This window comes from Lepidochelys kempii, chromosome 1, assembly GCF_965140285.1.
Source record: "Lepidochelys kempii isolate rLepKem1 chromosome 1, rLepKem1.hap1, whole genome shotgun sequence".
Taxonomy (NCBI): Eukaryota; Metazoa; Chordata; order Testudines; family Cheloniidae; genus Lepidochelys; species Lepidochelys kempii.
In genome coordinates, this window is record NC_136380.1 from 70,993,660 (window position 1) to 71,018,021 (window position 24,362).

Genomic DNA, 24,362 nt, shown 5'->3' on the forward strand with positions numbered 1-24,362 from the left:
AACTCAAGAGTAAAATGTTTCCCCAAAGTTACAGTTTTCAAGAAGTACAGTGAAGACTAAAATACTCAATCAGTCCTGTCTCATACCTTTTTCAGCACATTGTGGTAATGATAATGAAAGAGATCTCTTTCTAAAATATATTAATAGAATCTTAATCAAATGGAAAGAGTTTTTTCCCCTAAAATAAACCAGGTTTATGAAGGAAATGTGCCTAAAATCACGGGTAGCATCTTAATATGCTTTAACTAAATACTTCAATATATATAAAACCCCCTTATCATATCTAGTTACCTCCTCTGATGCAATTCTTCTTGTGAGTTTGAGGGAGAGACCTGCATTCTTCTTGGTCCCATCTCTCATCTTGGCTGAGTATTTTTCCTGTCTTATTTGGATACAAATCAGTTGGCGGTGTCTTCACAACCCATGCTCCTTCCAGGAAAAAGTGCCAGGGGCCCTGCTTGGAAGGAAAAAAATTCTCACTAGCATCTAATCTTGTCCCATCTGATATATGGAGACCCCCAAGAAATAATACAGAAATGTACACTATATCAAACTAGATAACTGTATTAAACAAAAGGTAAACATTAAGTAACAATGGAAAAATATACTATTAAGTGCATTGGAGCCCAACCCTGTGACTTACTCCAGAGGGGAATAATGTCATGTTGGTATGTACACTATTCTGAGGCCCTAACTGGCTGGTGAGGGTGATGTATGTGGTAGTAGCAGAGAGCAATTTATCTCACTGCTTTAGGACACAGTCAGTAGATAAGTATGTTCCAAACAATGTCCCTGACTACCTAAATAAGTGTTGATGCACTCACAAACTCCATGATATGGATGTATCTCAGTTTCACATCCTTGCCCACTTCTGAGTGCTCTGGCAGCACCACCTAATGGTGACAATCTGGGATATAACACCCAACAGTGGAGCCACAAGGGGCCGTTTTGCCTAGCAGAAATATCACAGGAGTAGTATTGCCCAGTGGTGAGACCAGGAAGGGTAGGGAAACCCAGGTCCACCCTCTTCCACTGGGTTCTGATCCAGGGCCCTTCAAAACAAGATACCCTGACACAAGGTTCAGGTCCCAATAACCCGGGCATGTTCCCTGGGTTATTTCCTACCTTTGTCCCAGTCTTTTCCAGCATAGTCTCTGGGCTTGGACATGGGGTCCCTCTTGTGTTCCCTGTGCTTCATCTGCAGAAGCTCCTTGCAGGCAACAGTAAGTCATCTCTTCAGTTTCCGCAGTCAACTGGCTTCCTGTGAAGCAGCTAGGAGGCTTGACCCCTGACAGCTTGGAGTCCTGGCAGCATCCTGACAGGAGGCTGCTGCACATAACCACTCTCCTCCTCAGTCAGCCCAGACTGAGCTGACCTAATCCCTTTTGAATGCTCTCTCCACTGGTTAAAGCAGGCAGGATCTCGTGATCCATCAGCAAGAAGTATTTCTTATCATGTGATAACTGCTTTAGCTAGATAACTAAAGGACTAATCTAGCCCTTAACTAGCTGGAAGTCCAGTTTAAAGCTGTAAATTGAAAGCTGCCATGAACAGGGACCAGAACAAGTTTAGGAATATTCTTGCTAAACACCAAAGAGCAGTTTTCAGGGATGACCCTGCATGCAGGCACGGGACTCCCAAACTTACAAAAAAGCATATCCTCCCTTCAGTGGCTGGCTCCTCTCTCTCTCTCCCCAACATGGCTTCTATCTCCTCACATTATTTCTCAGGGAGCTGGCCTATCATGAGAACATTTCTCATTGATTGGGCTAGCTCACTTCCCTGGGCTTAAACTGTCAGTCATCCTTGCTCTAATTCTCTCTCACCATCCTCCTTTGAGCGGATGTGCTGGTGTCCATCCAGGCACTTGCTGCAATAATTGCCCAAGCTGGCAGAGGCCTCTACCACTCAAACTAGCATCTTCCTTCTCTCTCTCTCACTCTCTATTGTCAGGCAGCCAGGATGCTGAGCCTGTCCTTTGCCATGCTATGTCCTGGGAGCATGCTGATGTAGCAACTACAGGCCCATTGTATGCAAGATCCTAGAACAAATTTTGAATGATAAAGTAATTAAGAACATAGAGGTAAATGGTAATTGGGATAAAGTACAACATTGTTTTACAAAAGGTAGATTGTGCCAGACCAAATTGATCTTATTCTTTGAGAAAGTAGCTGTAAAATATTTGATACTGATCCACGTCGGAAATAGTTAGTTAAATTGGAGAAGATGTGGTTTAATATGAAAATTGAAAGGTGGGTGAGAAACTGGCTAAATGGGAGGTAACTGTGGGTCATGCTGAAAGGTGAACTGTCAGTATGGAGGGACATTATTAGTGGAGTTCCTTAGGGATCAGTCCTGGGACCAGTCTCATTCTGCATTTCCATTGATGACATCAGTACAAAAAGTGGGAGTGTGCTAAATAAAATTTGTGGATGACACAATGTTGGGAATATGGATTGTGGATTGCCAGTATGGAGGAAGACTGGAATATCATATAGAAAAATGTGGATGACCTTGAAAACTGGGAGTATTAGAAATGGAATGAAATGTAATAGTGCAAAGTCATAGTGCAATAGTACAAAGACTAACAAGATTTTTTGCTATAAGCTGCGGACGTATCAGTTGGAAGCAAAAGAGGAAGAGAAAGACCTTGGGGTAAGACGACTATTAGCCACCAATGTGATGTGGCCGTGAAAAAGCCTAATGCAAGAATAGGATGCATCAGGTGACATATTTCCATTAGAGATAGGGAAGAGTTATTAACATTATACAAGGCAATGGTGAAACATCGTCTGATTGGTCTCTGATGTTTAAGAAAGATTAATTTGAACTGGAATAGGTGCAGAAAAGGTTATTAGAATGAGCAGAGAGTGGAGAACCTACCTTCTTAGAGGAGATTTAAGGAAGGGAGATATGATTGCTCTATCTAAATAGATCAGAGGGATGGACACCAAGGAGGGCGAGGAATTATTTAAATTAAGGGGTAATGTTGGCACAAGAATAAATGGATATAAACTGCCCATCAATAAATTTAGGGTAGAAATTAAATTAAGATTTCTAACCATCAGAGTAGTGAAGTTCTGGAACAGACTTGCAAGAGGTGTAATGGGAGCAAAAAAATCTAACTTGTTTCAAGACAGTCTTGATAATTTTATAATGAGATTTCCTACAGGGGCATATGGCTGGAGATGGAATACTAGATGGGGAGGCCTCTGAGTTACTACAGAAAAGTTTTCCCAAGTGATTGACTGATGTGTCTTGCCCACATGCTTTGAGTCTAATTGATTGCCATATCTAGGGTTGGAAAGGAATTTCCCCCCAGGTCAGATTGGTAGAGACCTTGGAGGATTTTTCCCTTCCTTTGCAGTGCACAGCACGAGTCACTTGCTGGTTTGATCTAGAGTAAATGGTGGAATCTTTGTAACTTGAACTATTTAAATCTAGATTTGAGGATTTCAGTAACCCAGAAAAGGATTATGGGCCTATTAGAGGATCAGGTGACTGATGTTCTGTGGCCTGTGAAGTAGAGGAGATCAGACTAGATAATCATGATGGTTCTTTCTGGCCTTAAAGTCTATGGAAACACCATGGAAGCCATATGTATGTGTGTACATATATATGTGTGTGTGTGTTTGTATATATTTAAAGAGCCATATGACTCCAAAAACTGACTATGATTAATGTGTGCCAGAAAATTCAGATGAAATTCATCAAGGTCATAGCTAGGACTCTGGGGTTTTTAACTGTTAGCCCAACAAACTCAGTCTTGAATTTTGCTGCCCATCCCCAGGAGGAAGTTTCTAGGACAGCAATTTGGTACTTATTTTTGCCCTTAAAGTGGGTCACTGAATACACATGGGGAGCATGTCAGTGAAGTAGAGAAGTGCTGTTTTTATATAGGGTAGAACTTCACTCTAATACCAAACCAATGGCTTTAATTTCCTTAGGTGATATCTCAGACAAATGCATCTCAGCGATACTGAAAACTCTCCATAAAATGTTGCCCTCATACCTAAAAGTTCTCAGAATCTCCCTCAAATTATTATTAAGAGAGATATTACGTTTATCATTGCTAGACTTGAAGAATCAAACTGCTACTTCAGTTTCCTCAGTGAAACAATCAACGATAGGACTCCTCTGCTTTATTTGTCAATGTACCTTCTAGGGAGAGTTTGACAAGATAATTTACATAAAAAAATAAAGGATGGAGATGCTGAAGCAAAAGCTGTAGCTTTTTAATTGTGGTCTCCAGTTACATTTGTGATTAACTGAAGTTACTTAATCCCCTTGGTAGTATGAGGTATAGTATGTATTAACCCACTCGTTCCCACTCTGAATTTCAAATAATGAATAAAAGAGGAATACACACCCAGGAAATTATCTGGAACGTATGCCCTGAGAGACAGTGGTCTTGTACCACACTCAACTCTGGGCTGTATTAGTGCACTTCTTTGGGGAGCCCAAAATAGGCAGCTGAGAATTTGTGAATTCTCAGTACTTCTGAAAATCAGGCCATTTATTAGGGTGCCTAAATATGAATTTAAGTGCCTAATTTTAGACACCAAAGTTGGAAAAAATGTTGATTGGGAATTTTCAGCAAGTGGGTTTGAACTATGTACCCAACATTAATTTGACTGGAATCTTTTAGAACAAATGGAATAAATGTGCCAGGTGAAATTTTGCCCACCACATTTAGTAATAGAATCAATATGATACCAGTGCATTCTTACTTGTTCTTATCTATATCCAGAGTGTATCTTGTCAGCAGAATTTCCATCTTCCCTTTTATTTTATTTTTTGGTTATTCAGTGATTTTTCTATAGAGATATATAAGAAATGTTGCTTGTTTGCCTGTCAACAGTTTTACAATATCTAGAAAAGTTAATACAAACTAAGAAAGCATTTGGAAAGGTAATTTTTTGCGTTTTTCTTAGCTACAAAACTCCCATTAACATTAGAATTGAAGCCGTGTGGTTAAATCCATATATATCATGACTGTTTATAAAATGGTAATGCTGATTCTAAATGGTCTATATCTCTCTATCGTGTGTATTCACATCATGGTACATTATTTATTACATTTGCAGTGAAACAGTTATATTATTTCAGTACAATAGAATGATATTGCTACTACTTGTAATCTTGATGGATGACATAAAGAAATAAAGTGTTGTAAGCCTTTTGGTAATTAGCATAGTTTGGTAGCTGGTAAATGAAAAGTACCAGAGTATGAAATGTCTGTTATAACTCAAGAATGCACGCTGAGGCCAGACTCATTACTATCAGATTGAAGAGATGAATAAATGAGTGATGAACAATGCTGTGTAATTAGAAGATATTTTTCATTATCTGTAACTGGATCACTAATACGACATAATGCATCACTGAATACGCTATTACTTTTTTTCCTTTTGTTTTATTACAGTATCAGAAAATGAACATTTCATACTCTTGGCATTCTGATGTACTGGCTTAACTGAGTATGTCTTTATTGATGCCATTGGGCCACATTTAGAGGCAATATTTAAGTGCTATCAGCTACGCTTTGGTAAGTAGGTTTAAGAGATTCTATGGGAGTTGAAGGGAAACTAAATTAGTGTAATATACACAAAGAGGAGGCTGGAAGAAGGCGTAAGTTACATCATCTTAGCCTCCCTTGGACTTATTTAAACTCTCTTCTGAAATTGATGGATTGCAGTTTTGCCTGATTACATCTCTGACAAATTATCTTCTTCATCTGATGATGACAATGCTAGAAACATAGAGCAGATTTTCACAGAGCTGTTTAATTACTTTTCCCCCTATAAAAATATTGCAACATTCTATTAGTTGAAAACATAGTATCTTGCAATAGTGTAACTTCTTTCCTTTGTATGACAACCCTAGCATTTCTACCAGGGGTAGAATATACACACTGTATTTTGATTAACACAATTATAAGAGATTAAATACAATCTGACAAACTGTATACCAAAGCTAGAATGTGAAAATTATTAGTAGGGGCAGTAATTACAGTAGTATTTTAAATCGCCAGTTAACTCATAAGCAAATGGCATTTTCCAGACTCCCAACCAAATGACTGCTTAGGAGGACATGTAATAATATAAGAATTATAGCTTACTTTGTGAGCTGAATTTAACAGACCTGTTAACTGAGCATCTCTTGCTCTCTTAAATTGGAGAAGATGGTAATCCATATGGCAAAGGGATACATTAGAAAAGGCAATCTAATCCTTTGGTCAGTGTTTTGAAGGGTGGCTCTTTTATCATGAAGACCACACTAGCTTACACACACCATTATTTTATAAATGGAATTTAGCACAGGCACTACAAGTAACCCAATTAAAAACTCAATATATTTATCACCTACCTCAGCAATATGCAGTGTGATAGTCTTCTTGCTGTCTCTTGTGAACAAATTAGAAGTGTCATTTCAGACCATTTATAGTACTACTGACAGGTGGGTTTTTTTAACCATATTAAAACAAACACTGCACAAGTGTGATGTATATTGAAAGCATTTAGAAACCGAATATTCAACATACCCTCACTCCCCCCCATTGCTATCTAATTTGTATGCTGTATATTTTCTGGAGAGGTGGGAGAGGTTGTCAGTGTCATCCGATGAAGTGAGCTGTAGCTCACGAAAGCTTATGCTCAAATAAATTGGTTAGTCTCTAGTGAGTAGTACTCCTTTTCTTTTTGCGAATACAGACTAACATGGCTGCTACTCTGAATCCTGTCAAAATTAAAAAAAAAGGATCTCCTTTTCCTTTTCAGGAATGAAATTAGTATGAACTGGCACAACAAAGGCACGAAATGAAGACTGATGATTTTCAAGTGCATTTAGAACATGTATAGATATAGATATATGATCAGCACCTTGCAATACTGAATGTCTCAGACAGACCACTGAGGAATTAGAACCTGACAATGGATAAGGAGGGAACGAGGACAGGGCACGATCAATTCCAGAGATTTTTTTTTAATCTGTATTGTTTAGTCCTATGAATCCTATTTGCTTCATTTATTATGCATTAATTCTGAATGATTATTAATGAATAATTATTGTAATGATTTTTGTTATTAATTAATTATTATTATTATTATTACATTTATATTGTGATAGCACTTACAGGCCAGCTAAGTTGTGCCTGTTGCTCAAGATGGCTTTAACGGCTACAACCTGATTTGTGGGGGATGGCCACAGTGGCGGTCCCCAGCAATGCCTGAGGCAGAATGTCTGCAGGAACTCTGAATAGGGTTGTGATGCACTTTGAATGGCTGCAGCATGGACATGTTATTTTAGCACAGCAGTATTGGCTGGGGCAGAATAGCGGTAAGATCTAGGCTCCTCCCTTTGGAGATGAAGAGGTGTCCAGCATTATTCAACCTAGTATTTTGTGTGCTGGGAGCACAAGGCCTGAGACTGTGGCTGTTCCTGAGGCATATGCTCAAGGTGGAGAGAGCTTCTTGAACGCTTTCCTCTCTTCTGTACAGCCATGCAGCACTTGCCCCAGTCTAGTCTAAAAATTACAAACCTTGTTTAGTTCCAAACTGTGGGCCAAAAACTGTCCCCAATTATCCCCTGTACTTTTTAGCAGACTAGAGCCATTGATCAAAGATCAATGTTTATGTTCCTTACTCATGACCATTCTAAGGTTTGAATTCTGTACATTCATAAACTTTAGTCACAGCATAAGACAGCCATGAAGTCACTCCAGTTGCAATGGTGGTGCTTTCAAAATTGTTGCTAATAGACTGTTCTCTCCATTCATCCTTGCAGCATGTGGTCATGCCATAAGGAAATCATGTAAGTGTGCAGTGTTTTCTCTTTATCATAAGTTCATAGTTAGTTGCTTGACCCTTTAAACAATGGGATCCACAGTATTTTTTTCTTAATTAGTGGGAAAGCACTGAGAGAAAACATATGTTTAACCTTTCATCAGGTTCGAGGGGAGTAGGTTGGCAGTGTAAATCTTTTCTTACTTTTCTGGAACCCAGATTATATTCAACTCAGAAAGAATTAAAGTGTCTCTTTTCTTAGTAGCAAAAAGGAAGAATTTAAGCTGTATTTAGCTCCCAGGCTCACACCCTTATTCCCCTCACATAAATTTTCCTTATGATACTTAATACTTATATAGAACTTTTCATCTTAGAGCTCTTCACACACGTTAACTAATTAATCATCGTAGCATCTCAGTCACCTTAGCACACAAAAAAAATGTGATCTTCGTCAGCACTGGGACGACCTCCACCGAGACAATGAAGACTGCAGCCAATAGGTACTATAATCAATGTCTCCTGTAGTCAGTGACAAGCTGGACCAATACTCAGTGTAAAAACTTAAAGCAAAACACAGAGCTGGGAAAAATGCAGAGTCTCCTGTGCATAAGTGGTGTGTGCTTAGAGTGTGTGCCTTATGGACATAAATGTTCAAAAGTTTTCAATCTTTGTCGGTCAATCTCTGATTGAATAACTATGGAAATTGTTAAACAGGATGTTGTCTGAGGCTGCTAAGCATTACAAACTTTTCAATATGATACAATACAAGTTCACTGAGCAACTTAATGTAATCTAATTGCTTCAGGTCAATGTTTATACATATTATTGTCTATCTATCAACTCCCTACGTCCTGCAGGCTAGATCTCTGGATTGCTTGATGCTTTTACCTGGACCATCGCTCATTCTACATCCTTCATCCAACCTGCTGCTTGTTCTATACTAAATATCAAAAGAAGTAGCTGAAGCCTGGAGCTTTGTCTATGTTACAGTGTAATCATGTTCAAATCTGTCTTTATTAGAACATGGTAACAAACACAACTGTAAATTGTAGTGTTAACAAGGAATGAACATTTGTTCTTTGACTTCACTACAATTTACAATTGTTTACCATGTGTTAATGAACATAAACTACTTCACAACTGGCAGTTGTAGTACAGAAGAGGAGGAGATGGGTTTATGCCTAGTTAGACACAGGAAGATGAGGAGCTTCACCCTACCACAGAGCTGACTGATGGTATCATTTATTTCTGCTGCTGACAGGTCTTGTCTTCCTGCTGCAGAGCACTAGTTACCTCAGTGAGGCCTTGCAGCTCCAGAACTAGAGCATTAACCTCTTAATTGCTGCCACATTCAGTGAGCCTCAGTGAACCAGGCTCAAAGAGCTCCTTTCCAGACTTCCTTTCCTCTCAATTCATAGCCCTTGTTCCTCTGCAAACACCTTGGATTACATTGGCATCTGTAGACTTTCTTGAGGAGAAACTGTGACTTCATTACCAACAACCAAGCACAATAGAACAGTACACTAGACTTGCTATAACTACAGAGAAACCACGAGGGGTGCTCTCTCACTTTTTCCAGTCTCTTATTTATACTGTCAGGCTCAGAGAAGAAAATCCACCTCCCCACAGTCACCTGCAAGCAAAAATGAGCTCATTTCAGAGTAAAAATTATCACACTTTTTAATAGTTGTTTTCAGTATAAAATATATATTTTAGGATCCAATTTTTATAAGCATTCAATGCAAAACCAGTCAGTTCACCAAAACATTAATTTAATTTAATTAGGAAATGCACTTGTATTAAATGAAAGTTTTTCAAGGAGATTTCTATAAAAATAATTAAAAAATTGTTATTGTCACTCCACTCTCTAGGCCACCAAAATTACAAGAGATAACAAACAAAGCTTTAGAGTAACTAGGAAAGACCCTCTAGCCTATAATGAAGATGTATTTTTAAATTAAATTTACCTTTTTAATTAAAACAAAAATAAGGTAAATACTGCTTTTCCCCCCTGCTCATTCACAAAACTGAGGAAATGGTGTATTTTCAATGGGCTCGTTAAACATTTATAGATTCCAAACTGAGAAAAAGACAAGAAATAATGAGGACTAACTGGCAGTGCAATTTTTTTACAGAAGCAATTCTTCTTTTGTTATATCAAGATCCATGTCAATATCAGAAATGAAAGATAATGTTTCAATTTTAAAATCAAGTTGTTTAATTTTTTCTATTGGGCAGCTTCATTCGTTCGGGCTGGGGTAGGGTGTTAGAGCGCAGGAGGGGGTGCGGGTTGCAGGCTCCGGTTGGTACTTACCTTGGGTGTCTCCCTGGAAGCAGTAACATGTCCCTCCTAGGCATAGGCAAGGCTAGGTGGCTCTCTGCCTCCAACCGCAGGCACAGCCTCCGCAGCTCCCATTGGCCACAGTTCCCAGCCAATGGGAGCTGCAGAGCTGGTGCTCAGTGGGGGAGGGGAGAGGCAGTGCATGGAGCCCCCATGGCCACCCCTCCACCTAGGACCTGAGGGACATGTCACCACTTCTGGGAGCCAAGCGGACTTTTAACGGCCTGGTCAGTGGTGCTGACAGGACCTGCCAGGGTCCCTTTTCGACTGGGTGTTCCAGTCAAAAACCATTTGTTTAAATAAAAAAAAAAAGCTTATTTGAAGGTACAAACTTTGTGCTTAAGTCTAAATATAAATATAAATAAAAAAATAAAATTATCTCTGTGTTTTTCTCTCTCTCTGAATCTACCTATGGTGTTGTCTGTCTCTCTGTCCACTTCTCAATATTGAAGTGATCCCTTATCTTTTCTGTCACAAAATCCTATCTCTTTCCAATTTTGTTTCCTCTGCATCTGTTGGCATTTTGGGCGGGTGGGACGATACATGGAGGATTTACATTTAATAGACAGATGTCCTTCAGTTTAAACAACAGATAAGTTAGAATTCCAAGCAACTCAGTTACTGAAGAATATAATTACTATAGTATGAGAGTTCCTAGATGCCTATTTAATTCCTTTTCATCGTCTGGTTACAAATCTAATGTCTTTGCTTCTGACATGAGGGATGATATTTCTAATCTTCATGGAAAATTAATTCACTAGAGGAAGGTGAGTGACAGTGTGCTGCCAGCAGTCATGACTTCCTATTCTGGTCTGCCATTTAACGTGTTATATTTTTTAATAAAATGAAAACTTTTCCTCAGTTTTTGGCAACAGAATCCTCCTGAGAAACTTATTTGTCTGTTTCTGTTTATATAGCAAAGGGTTTTAGACCTGTAGAAATGATTGTTAACCATGCATAATTTCATGTGATCAGTTAAACAATAATCATATGCAGGCAACTGTAATATTGCTTCTTACTGTAACACCTTGTATTTTCCTTTATTATACCACTCTCCTTTACATACAGTGCATACTCCTGCGGTCTTGGGAGAGGATGTACGGAGATGTATGGATGCACATTTATAGCAAACCATACTCAGAGAGAAAGGCACAACTTTTTAAGACAGATATTTTATTTAAGCCCCATGATCTTTCATTGCTCTTCACTTGCACAACAGTCCATTATTTCCACCTGAGGAAGTGCAATAACTCACTACACAATGAATACCACCTTCCCAGGCATGTAGCCAACGAAACACAAGTGAGAGTGCTGTAAGGCACTGAAAGAGTTATTTCTAGATCTCCCTAGAGTTGGAAGTAGGGGTGCCTCTGCTAAGTTACTGATGGCCTGTTTTAAATTAAGCAGTTGCCTCTGGGGCACCACACATGCCTCTCTGTACTCCTTGCTGCTGCCAGCACCACACTGAGAATGCGGGGAGTTGTGGGGTAGTGAAATGAATACAATTCAATCCGCGGGGGCTCTGCCATGGTGGCAATTTAAAGCAGTTCAGATCAGTGTTTATTAGCTGATGGGTCATGACCACTGAGGCGGAGTTAAAAATAAGGCATTCAGGGGGTTGCATCACCTTGGGAATTTTATTACAATCTAAAGCAAAGAAAATCTCACTCTCCTACTGCTTGCATATCCTTACACTGCAAGGTCAAATATTTTCTGTCAACTTCTCAAAGCACATACAGAAATAAATTATATAGGTTTAGCATTGTAATCATTGCTATGCTTTTTACTCTTACTTTTACAGTAATTTCAAGGGTGTTATAGTTCAGAGATTCCAAGAGCAGAAGGAACTACTGGTGTCATCTAGTATGACCTCCTGTATAGAAAGTCCCCAAAATAAGTCCTAATCATATAATTTAGAAAAAAAACCACCCGATCATTATTTAAAAATGATCAGTGATGGAGAATCCAATGATTAGTAACTCTCACTGTTAAAAATTTACAACTTATTTCCAGTCTGAATTTGTTTTTCTTCAATTTAAAGCCAATGGCTCATATAATACCTTTGTATAGATAGAAGAGTCCATTATTAAATATTTGTTCCCATGTATATGGACTATAATCAAGTCACCCCTTAACCATCTCTTTGTTAAGATAAATAGATTGAGCTCCTTGCGTCTATCATTATATGGCATGTTTTCTAATCCTTCAATCATTCTTGTGGGTCTTCGCTGAACTTCCTCCAATTTATCAACATCCCTCTTGAATTGAGGGCACCAGAACTGAACACAGTATTCCAGCAGTAGTGACACCAGTGTCAAATACAGAGGTCATCCTGTTTACACTTTTTAAATATTCATACAACATTAGCTTTCTTCCAGTCTTCTGGAACTACCCTGATCTTCCAACCTTTGTTGAAAATCAACCTTAATGGTCCAGCGAGCTCCTTAGCCAGCTGTTTTAGAACTCTTGGATGCATGTTTTCTGGGCCTGCAGATTTAAAAATATCTAATTGTTTTAGTTGCTCTTTCACCTCCTCCTGAGATATTAGTGGAATGGAAAAAGTGTTTCATATGATATGATGACTTCATCTGTTTTTTTTCCCAAATACAGAGCAGAAATATTTATTGAAAATTTCTGCCTTTTCTGCATTATTATTGATAATTCTATTGTTCCCATCTAGGAATGAATCAATGCAATTGTTAGTATTCTTTTTGTTCCTAATATACTTTCAAAAAACTACTTCTTGAAATAGTTATGAAAATATTTGACTGCAAATAAGAGATTGCCACCTGAAAAATTTGAGAAAAATTGGTTTATAGGATTAATATATTGCAAAACAAACAGAAAGTGCTATAAAAGAAAAGTCTTGCTATGGTTTATATGGGACTCTGAAGTAGAACAACTTCCTTGAATCAAATTATATTTGGTTAAAGGTGGTATTTTCACAGATGCTCAGCATTGACATAACTCTGAGTCCATCAAAGCCATTGGGAGTTGCACCATTGGGAACAAAAAGTTAGGCCAGCAGTGAACACTTAAAACACCAGAAAGTGTGTCGCAGAAAACTACAGACAAAGGGCCCTGCACTCATATATGCTACATGAATTATGCTTAAATGGATCTCCATAGGCAAGGTGTGACAGTCTGTATCCCTGTGTTCACCCTTTTCATAAAACTATAATGGATTTTGTACAAACTATGCCTTGTGAAGTATCATGTGAAAACTCATAATTTGCTGATCATTATTGTCCTGGTAAAATGTGTGCGGCAAGACTGTATGTAAAGTTATAAAATTCTACTTTATGAGGTAACAAAACATATTCCATATCTGGGAAAGCAGCCATGCACCATATTCTCAAAAAACAAAAGGCAAACTGACACCTTAGCCAGGTATCAACCAAATTAAATAGACTGTCACAGGGTTAAGTGTCCATTCTTTTGCAGGAAAAAAAAAGTGTGAGTGAGAAATTTACATCTTGGCAAAGAAATAGCTGGAGGTTCCCATCTCCACAGACTTTATGTCTTCTGTTCCTCAGCTGGAGATGATTTTAAAAGAAAAAGAGACCGATAAGAAAGAGGAACAGATGCTGCAAAACATCTCTCCCTTCATTTCTTCTCACGGCATCAATAACACTTGAAGGACATAGGAAGCATCACTGGACTGAGGAGGGGTCCTGGCTGATAGGAATTCAGCCAGTAAGAATGGTGAAGCATGTGGTGAGAGAAACGTTTGCTTTGAATTCTTTTAGCTTGTTAAGTTAGGTATTAGTTGCATTTTCCCTTTTATTTCTTTGTAACCAAATTCTGACTTTTATGCCTCATTACTTGTAATGACTTAAAATCTATTTTTCTGTTGATAATAAAACTTCTTTTCTTGTTTTATCTCAACCAGTGTGCTTGGATGTAAGTGTTTGGGAAATGTCATTTGAGATAACAGAATTTTTGCATATCATTTTCTATTAATAAAATGATGGACTGTATATGAGCTTTTGTTGTCCAGAAGAGAGCTGGGCAGTACAAGTCGCATATTTTTCTGGGGAAAAGTCTGGGACTGGGAATCTGCAGTGTAATTCAAGAGTGGCTGCTGACAGCACTCTGGCAATATAGCTGGGAGTAATTTACATGCTGGAAGCTGTGCCTGCGCAGACCAGGAGTGGATGCTCTCACAAAGAAGCTGTGTAAAACGCACCACAGGGATAGATGGGACGTGGCTGTTCAATAGTCCAGCTCGTATCCTGTTTAATGTCATACAGGGACAGCAGCAGCTCCATCTCTTTTCAGGTTTGCCAGACACTTCCCATTATAAGACTTTATTTTCAGTTGCTTATAACTTTGCCAAGCCTTTAACCATCTGAGTTGAAATGTTCCATGTGGAATGTATGCTTCAGGCTCAATTATATATATTTTTTTGGAAAAACTGTTCAGCCATATACAAGAATGAGGCTAGGGAAATACATATTGTTTTGCTTATGTTAAACAATACTGCTGATCTTTTCTTTGGAAAGCTCTTCACCCCTATGCTTTGTAGCAGGGATTTGAAGATCCTTTTCATCGCAAGGCAGGTCCATTCAATGCATTGAAAGGGGCAGGAATGCTGTGGAAAAAATAGTATCTGATTATATTATTAAAGCCTGTAGCATAATGCGTATGCATAGGGAGGCATTACTTCTGGCATTTCCTAACTTCTGAGAACTTGACTTGCAACCTTAAAAATGATATTTTAATGTGTGTGCCTGTGTGTGTAAAATATTCCAAAAGCTTTCATGAATACTACACAGAAAACCCAAGGAATTTACCCTTCCTCCAGACACAAGGACACTAGGCTGTCATATATGCCTTGGTTCAATAAAACACCGCCCCTACAGTCCGCCTGGTCCTACAGCATAATACTTCCTGATATATAAAACAGAGCCTACCATAGTTCTTAGGCACATTTGTTCTTTGATCTCTGTGGGGGACATTTTCTTTCTTCCTTCACCTTTTCTTTGGTGCTGCAGTGGGTTCTTGAAGGGAGCTCTACCATGGGTTGTTATTTAGTATGTTTCTTCACTGCATGTAGTAAATCATTGTGGAGTATTCTTAAAAGTAGTCACTGTGTCCCACCTATTATATAACTGAATTTGAATATTAAAAGTTAATTTTCTGCCCAGTGAGTATATGAAAATTGTTTTAAGTGGGTTCCTTTAAGATAAAATCTACGATACTGTTAAAGGAAAAACTAAGGGCTGGTCTACATGGTCAGTTAGTGCACAACAAGCTGGGGTGCAAATTTACAGCACACTACAGCATGCTACACACTAACTTTCTGTGTGGACTATGCTACTGTGAACTAAAAGTTCCCTAGTGTGTAATGAAAGTTGACATACTCCTCACTTTGCTCTAGGGAACTTTTAGTGTGTGGTAACAGGGTCCACATGGACAGTTAATGTGCAGCAGGCTAGTGTGTTGTATATTCACATATTGGCTTGCACACTCCTGGCAAAGGACAGTTCTCTAAGCAGATAAGAGATTGCCAATAATGATCTACTCAGGCCTCTGAGATAGGATGATCAGAATTGTCACAGCAGTAGTCCATCTTTTCCTGGTAGGTTTTTCAGGTGACTCAGTTAACACTTTGGGTCAATTTTATTTTCTGAAAGAGGTGTGATTAATGACAAATAGATGAGAGGTAGTAGGATTAAAGTTGCATTTTAATATGATGACCATGCAGCATCAAGATACTGAAGGAAATCTTTCAATAGAGGATAACACTAGTTTGGAAACCTCAGACTCTTTTCTCTCAGAAAGGGCTTTGACAAATGCTCTGGGTATGCCAGTTTCTCAAACATACATACCTATAAAATATTGTAAACAGATGATCAAGTTTCCATGAAGGTAAGGGAGATTAGAGGAGGAAAAGGAGGCTGCAGAGGGAGCAATTTTGGAGATGTGACAAAATCTTCTGGAGGAGAAAGATGGATCCTAATAGTACCTAGGAAGAAAAGCAATAATGTATCTTAAAACCTGCTGGGGGAAAAACACATTAAATTCTGCATTGGTTAATCAATATATAAGCCATAAAATAGTATGTGTGGTCTGGAAAATCAGCTTTTATTTGACTTGTCCAATTGTCCAGAGAACCTAGTCTATATCCATCTTAAAAGCAGTGTGATGACCTTGGAAAATTTCATTTTCTATTTTATCACAAATATCTTCAATTATCCTTGTCTTCAACCTCATAATCTTACATATCTGCCACTAACAATTTTATTTCTCTCTCCTTTGGCAGATACATATATTATTGATCATTTTCTCTCTCCATTTCATAGATATTCATTGTTTACCTTTTTCACATTATGCTTTCATTACCACCTGTAAATTCTTAGCTCTGCAGCTCAAAAGTCAGTAGGATACCAAATCTTTCATACTGTATTAAGGCTCTCATTTTGCTAAGCCTGCATGAGCGCACAACACAAAGCTAGCATTCAGATGATTAGAAGAGCGCAAATGGTTTGATCTGTGCCTTAGGAAGAAATGTACACCTAGCCGTATCATTCAGTTTCACAGTTCATTATACATTGGACCATGATGTTTAAACAGTTTGGAATGACTCTGGCTTTCATTTTTTCAAGAGTTGCAGATTCAATGTCCCTTAACTAATGCCTTCTCCCTGACAAATACATAGTGTTCTGCTGTCTATAGCTATTGTGAATTCTTAAGTACCTTTTCTCTTACTTTAGAGTTTGTATTGCTACTATCAGAGATATTAGACCCAATCCAGTGAGCTGCTGAGTTCCTCTTATGAGGTGCTAAAGAGTATTCTATCCATACTTATGTCAATGGGTATGGAGCATGATCGGTGCTTTAATGGAAAGAGCCCATATTCAGCTACTAAACTCACTAATCTCTGTATGTTTGAGTACCCAATCTGTAAATTTCAGAGTAACAGCCGTGTTAGTCTGTATTCGCAAAAAGAAGAGGAGTACTTGTGGCACCTTAGAGACTAACCAATTTATTTGAGCATAAGCTTTCGTGAGCTACAGCTCACTTCATCAGATGCATACTGTGAACACTGCAGAAGACATTATATACACAGAGACCATGAAACAATACCTCCTCCCACCCCACTCTCCTGCTGGTAATAGCCCATCCAAAGTGACCACTCTTTACAATGTGTATGATAATCAAGGTGGGCCATTTCCAGCACAAATCCAGGTTTTCTCACCCTCCGCCCCTCCACACACACAAACTCACTCTCCTGCTGGTAATACCTCATCCAAACTGACCACTCTCCTTACAATGTGTATGATAATCAAGGTGGGCCATTTCCAGCACAAATCCAGGTTTTCTCGCCCCCCACCCCCATACACACACAAACTCACTCTCCTGCTGGTAACAGCCCATCCAAAGCAACCATTCTCCCCACAATATGCACGATAATCAAGGTGGGCCATTTCCAGCACAAATCCAGGTCTTCTCACCCCACCCCCCTCACACACACACAAACTCACTCTCCTGCTGGTAATAGCTCATCCAAACTGACCACTCTCCTTACAATGTGTATGATAATCAAGGTGGGCCATTTCCAGCATAAATCCAAGTTTAACCAGAACATCTGAGGGGGGGGTAGGAAAAAACAAGGTGAAATAGGCTACCTTGCATAATGACTTAGCCACTCCCAGTCTCTATTTAAGCCTAAAGTAATAGTATCCAATTTGCAAATGAATTCCAATACAGCAGTTTCTCTCTGGAGTCTGGATTTAAAGTTTTTTTGTTGTAAGATAGCGACCTTCATGTCTGTAATCGCGTGACCAGAGAGATTGAAGTGTTCTCCGACTGGTTTATGAATGTTATAATTCTTGACATCTGATTTGTGTCCATTTATTCTTTTGCGTAGAGACTGTCCAGTTTGACCAATGTACATGGCACAGGGGCATTGCTGGCACATGATGTCATATATCACATTGGTGGATGTGCAGGTGAACGAGCCTCTGATAGTGTGGCTGATGTTATTAGGCCCTGTGATGGTGTCCCCTGAATAGACCTTCAGATCAGCGGCACTGTTATGGGTACCCGCATGGCCCCACAGTATGCCAACATTTTTATGGCTGATTTAGAACAATGCTTCCTTAGCTCTTGTCCCCTAACGCCCCTACTCTACTTGCGCTATATTGATGACATCTTCATCATCTGGACCCATGGAAAAGAAGCCCTTGAGGAATTCCACCATGATTTCAACAATTTCCATCCCACCATCAACCTCAGACTGGTCCAGTCCACACAAGAGATCCAGTTCCTGGACACTACAGTGCTAATAAATGATGGTCACATAAACATCACCCTATACCGGAAACCTACTGACCGCTATTCCTACCTACATGCCTCCAGCTTTCACCCTGACCACACCACATGATCCATCGTCTACAGCCAAGCTCTGCGATACAACCACATTTGCTCCAACCCCTCAGACAGAAACAAACACCTACAAGATCTCTATCAAGCATTCTTACAACTACAATACCCACCTGCGGAAGTGAAGAAACAGATTGATAGAGCCAGAAGAGTTCCCAGAAGTCACATACTACAGGACAGGCCTAACAAAGAAAATAACAGAACGCCACTAGCCGTCACCTTCAGCCCCCCAACTAAAACCCCTCCAATGCATTATTAAGGATCTACAACCTATCCTGAAGGATGACCCAACACTCTCACAAATCTTGGGAGACAGGCCAGTCCTTGCCTACAGACAGCCCCCCTACCTGAAGCAAATACTCATCAACAACCACATACCACACAACAGAACCACTAACCCAAGAACCTATCCTTGCAACAAAGCCCGTTGCCAACTGTGCCCACATATCTATTCAGGAGACACCATCACAGGGCCTAATAACATCAGCCACACTATCAGAGGCTCGTTCACCTGCACATCCACCAATGTGATATATTCCATCATGTGCCAGCAATGCCCCTCTGCCATGTACATTGGTCAAACTGGACAGTCTTTACGCAAATGTCTTCACTCTCCTGCTGGTAACAGCCCATCCAAAGCAACCATTCTCCCCACAATATGCACGATAATCAAGGTGGGCCATTTCCAGCACAAATCCAGGTCTTCTCACCCCACCCGCCTCACACACACACAAACTCACTCTCCTGCTGGTAATAGCTCATCCAAACTGACCACTCTCCTTACAATGTGTATGATAATCAAGGTGAGCCATTTCCAGCATAAATCCAAGTTTAACCAGAACATCTGAGGGGGGGGGTAGGAAAAAACAAGGGGTTGTTTCATGGTCTCTGTGTATATAATGTCTTCTGCAGTATCCACAGTATGCATCTGATGAAGTGAGCTGTAGCTCACGAAAGCTTATGCTCAAATAAATTGGTTAGTCTCTAAGGTGCCACAAGTACTCCTTTTCTTTTTGCGAATACAGACTAACACGGCTGTTACTCTGAAATTTACAGATTGGGTACTCAAACATACAGAGATTAAGTGAACTTCTGAAGCCATGCTGGAAGTGAACATCTGAGCCAGGATGCAAAACAAGTCCTCTCATGCCACAGTGGGATTCACAATCCCCCCGCCACACACACACACACAACATGCACTGTGTAGGGCAGCTTGTGAATCCCACTGTGGCTTGATCTAGGGATTTAGGCACCAAAAGTGGAGGCTAGGCATGTAAATCCTTTGGTGAATCCAGCCTTTAGTGTTTATGAAAGCACTTTTTTGGGCCATCTCCTCAGTTGTGTAAATCAATGTAGCTCTAATGAAGTAATGCTGATGTATAGCAGTGAGGATCTGGCCCTCTATTTTCAGAGTGATGTACAAACAAACCAACGACACCCCGGCAAAGTAGGTAAATGTTCATATTAAAACTGGTCAGAAATTTGCTGACAGAAAAGCCATCTACCAGAAAAGATCTTTTCATGGAAATCTGAAGGAATGCGTTGCATGTGATGACATTTTGAAGGACACCGGGCAGGTTTCGGAGGGAAACTCACCTAGCTTTCTGACGGCTTGCCTGTATGTCTGTTCAGCTTCCTGGCAGCCCACCTGGCAGGCTCTCAGGGAGCCTAGGCTTCTGAGTTTCCCTGGCTCCCCAGCATTTTACCCTATGTGCCCCCCCCAGCAGCTAAGACTCCTACGCTTTTCTGGATGGAAGAAAGCATATTTAATTTCGGAAAGACTGAAACATTCTCAGGGCAGGAACAGTCAAGTCATTCGAAAACAAATTATGATGGCCTTCCAGTTCCACAATTTTTGAGGTTTTTTATTTCCGTCCTTATTTAAGATGAACATTTTCCCCGAAACGCAATATTTTTGGCAGAACTAGATGTCCATTTCCCAGTGAGTTCTAATTAATATCTCAATGTTTCAAGAAGAACACATTAAGATGCACACAGGATGTGGCCCAAAGGTTGAAAAAGAGCAAAAAGATGCTTTTGCATGTTCCTGAGGTGCACACACAGAATACCCCTGGTGTTAATGCAGCTCAAATATTGGTGTATGCACAGACCTTTTTTCTCACACCCAGCCCAGACTTAAGCACTGGACATTTGCAAACATCAAATCTGTTTACTGAAAACTTTTTCAAATATGGGCCTGTGGGTCCTGCTCATAGTAACTAGTACAGCTGGGATTACAACTACTGAAGGCTGGGCTCTTGTGGATGTGTTCATTCTACTTGACCACACTATTTACCAAATGAAATACAGCTTGATGATCAACAGATTTCACATCCATATGGCAGAGTTTTTTGGGTTTGATTTTCATTTTGATAAAAGAAAGGGAGGCCAATAGGTCTTAACATAATAAGCCTCTGTATGTACAATGTGCATTGATTATGCTGGCTGGGGTTTTAATTTACCACTGTACTCCAGAAATGGAAAACTCCATTGCAGGAGAAGGGTCAGAAACTGTGTGCAATGGAAGAACAACCACTGGGATAATGACAATCAATTATGGTTCTGTCCCTCAAACTAGCTGGTAGTACTGTTTTTTTTCATAAAAACAAGAAGAAAACATAAAGAAGAAAATGTAGCTGTGGGGATTAAGACTGCAGCCACTCTCTTCCTTTGTCCTGATGTCCAGTTATCCATTCCAATCTATTTTCAATAGGCTCCGTGGATACTGGGAAGGTACTAAGTACAAAGTGTAACTTTTTTTTCCATTCCTGCTTTCCTAGCTACCTGTTAGAATGTTCTTCCAAACCACATTGTTGTAAAAAACAATGATCAAGTGGAAAGAAACCCCTCCCCAGCCATGACACACGCACATTCCCTCAGGAACATGTTTTATGTAACTTAGTTGAGAGGTACTATCACCAACGGGTCTATTCCACAAACCCTACTTGCAAAGGGCTTCATCCAGCTCCCATTTAAGCCAATGGCAAAACTCCAATTGACCTCCATGCAGTGGGATCATACCCACAAACACACCCATTGAAGTCAGTTGGACCATTTGACTTGTATATGATTTATTCATATGATTAAGGATTTGAAGGCTTTCCTGGGGAGAGCTCTCTCTTTTGTTATATCCTTCAGGATTCTGAAGGAAGTTAGTGATACTTAATTTACTCTTACATAACATCCTTGTTATCTCTGTCGACTTCTATAATTTCCCATCCTTTAATTTCTTGGTAGTTACCATTAATAACTGGCTTTTGGTTCTTCATTACATTCTTAAGCATTCTATTCTTGGTAGCTGTCTATATAATTGCAATACATGAAACAGTGCAACAATGTTATCATCTTACCATTATTAATAAAATATGAATGGAGTGTTTTAATGAGCATGAACTTAAATCAGCCATACTCTTAAGAATAAAGCTATAAATATTTCATTTTTAAAGATTTCTAACTATTGTGCCATATGCAATATTTTAAATTCAAGATTAAAAAAACCTAGCAGTTTTAAAAGAGCTACAGTATGTATGGATCTACCTACTACAGGAAACTACTGCATGTTGAGGTTGAAGATAGGGCTGACAAAATTGTAAGTATTTTTTGTGATTTTTTTTTATTTTATTCAAAGATATTTTGGTTGAAAAAAATGATTAAAATATTTGACTATTTTTAAATACAGATACAATCATTAAAAAGTAAGGAAATGCAGGAGTTATGATTTGCACATTTGGTTAACTTGCTCAAATTGAAGTGAGGACACATGCTGAAAAATGACTTTGGATAATGTTTTGTTTCAATTAAAAATTAAAAAAAAACAGAATTTGTAACAAAGTAGTGACAGTGATGTTGTTAAAATGTATACATCTGAGGATGCCATTGTGGAGATCCTATGGGACAAGGCCAAGACTGACATCTTGCTTCTGGCTCTTGGTGCCTTCCTGATCCCTCATATTTCATTCATCCTGAGGGGATCTGCTGTGGCAAAGGTACCTCTCAACAAGGCGGACAACATCACAAGGCAGTTGGTGAAGTGTATGTACCTCCCTCAGAGGGCCAATAACGAACTGTTGTACATCTCACACACACAGGGTGGTGCCAAAGTCCCTCAAATGGGAGCTCTGTGTGACATTGTGGATATCACTCATGCATTCTGTCTTTTGACATGCCTGGATGCTATGGTGAGGAACATCATGGTGAGAACTGTGCTTGACATAATCAGGAAGCGAATCACCGGGACCTCTTCCAGCCAAGATATTGCCACCTACCTGAGCAGCTCCCTGAAGGTGAATTTGGAAGAGATGGGTGAGACTTTGTTTCACTTTGGACTCATGCCTCCAACACCATGTAATAGCTGGAAAAGTGTATTGTCTGCCAATGGATGTGGTCTGAAGAATGTCAGGAACTGGGAGTCCTATTGGCACAGGTCAAGAACACTGAGCACACAATCATTACTCCAAGAGCTAGGACCATACTCAAGAGTACTGTGAAAGATGCTTTCCATTGGCAATAGTGGAAAACCTGAAACAGAAGTGTGACCAGGACAGGGCTTTTGAGGTGACATGCAAGTGGGATGCCCACTTCCTCTCCAGGGGCATCTTCACCCAATTTGCTGTCTGGAGATTCATACACAGGGCCTGGCTCAGTTGTGTCTTGCTGAATGGATCCACCCGCTACAGGAATTGGGACAAGCAATGCAGAAAGTGCAGCTGTGCTACTGAGATGCTACCCCATGTCTTCTACAGCTGCACACCCCACTCGGTCATGTGAGGCTGCACCACAACTCCATCCAAGACGTCTTAATCAAGGCCATCCTACCATGCATGGGGAAGGTTGCCATGAACTCCACTGTCCCTGAAACAGAGAGTCAGCTATGATCAGACATTGTCAATACTAATGAGGAACAGAAGAGGGTCATCATGGTGGATGGCAAAGTTCCTTTTGAGAACAGAACCCTGGTCTTCCCTGATGTTGGTGCTTGAAAAGTGGAGTATTATGTCCTCCTGGCTGACACCTTGAGATCCAGGGGTTACAAGGTTCAAACACGTGCACTGATCATGGGAGCATTGGGCTCCCAGTAACAAGTGAATACTGTGGGAATAAGGAATCAACCAGCACTATCCTTGTCTGATGTGATGACATATGGTGTTGGACACCATCAAGTCAAGGGGCATTCATATCATTGGATGTCGGCAACACCAAGAGAAGTGAGCTAGTGCCAATGAGAAGCAACGACAGGAAAGTAGCTGAAATTCTTCTCTAGTGGACTGTATTTATTCACAGATAACCTACCTTAAACTCTCAATTACTGAGACACAATGTGCACTCATTACTGTTTTTATTTTCTGCAAGCTGCTCCTAGTATAGCTTCCCATGAGTGATGGACTTGATTATTTGAATATTGATATTTCAATTGGGCTGTTAAATTTATTAACCCTAATTTGGTATATTGCAGATTATGTACTATATCCATTTTATGACTTTTTAAAACAAAGTTGCTACTTTAGGATAATGTGAGCATTATACCCAGGTGAATAGAAACTTTCATTAAGCCATGTTTTAGATAATTTTAATGTACGCTTTAATATAATTTGATAGAAATATTGTACTGCTGCTGCACTGCTGCTTTTCAGCAAGAGGTATAAATTTATTTCTTTAAGCAAAGAATTAGATAGAGCTGCGTAACCAGGTTGGCATCTGTTGCTAAAAAAGGATCCAGGGATTTGCCAAAGGTCACACAAGAAGTCTGTAGCTGAGCCATAAATCAAACCCAGATTGTCTGACTTTCAGTTCAGTAGCATAACAACAAAATCATTCTTCCCTTCCTTCACTATTTATAGTAAGTGGCA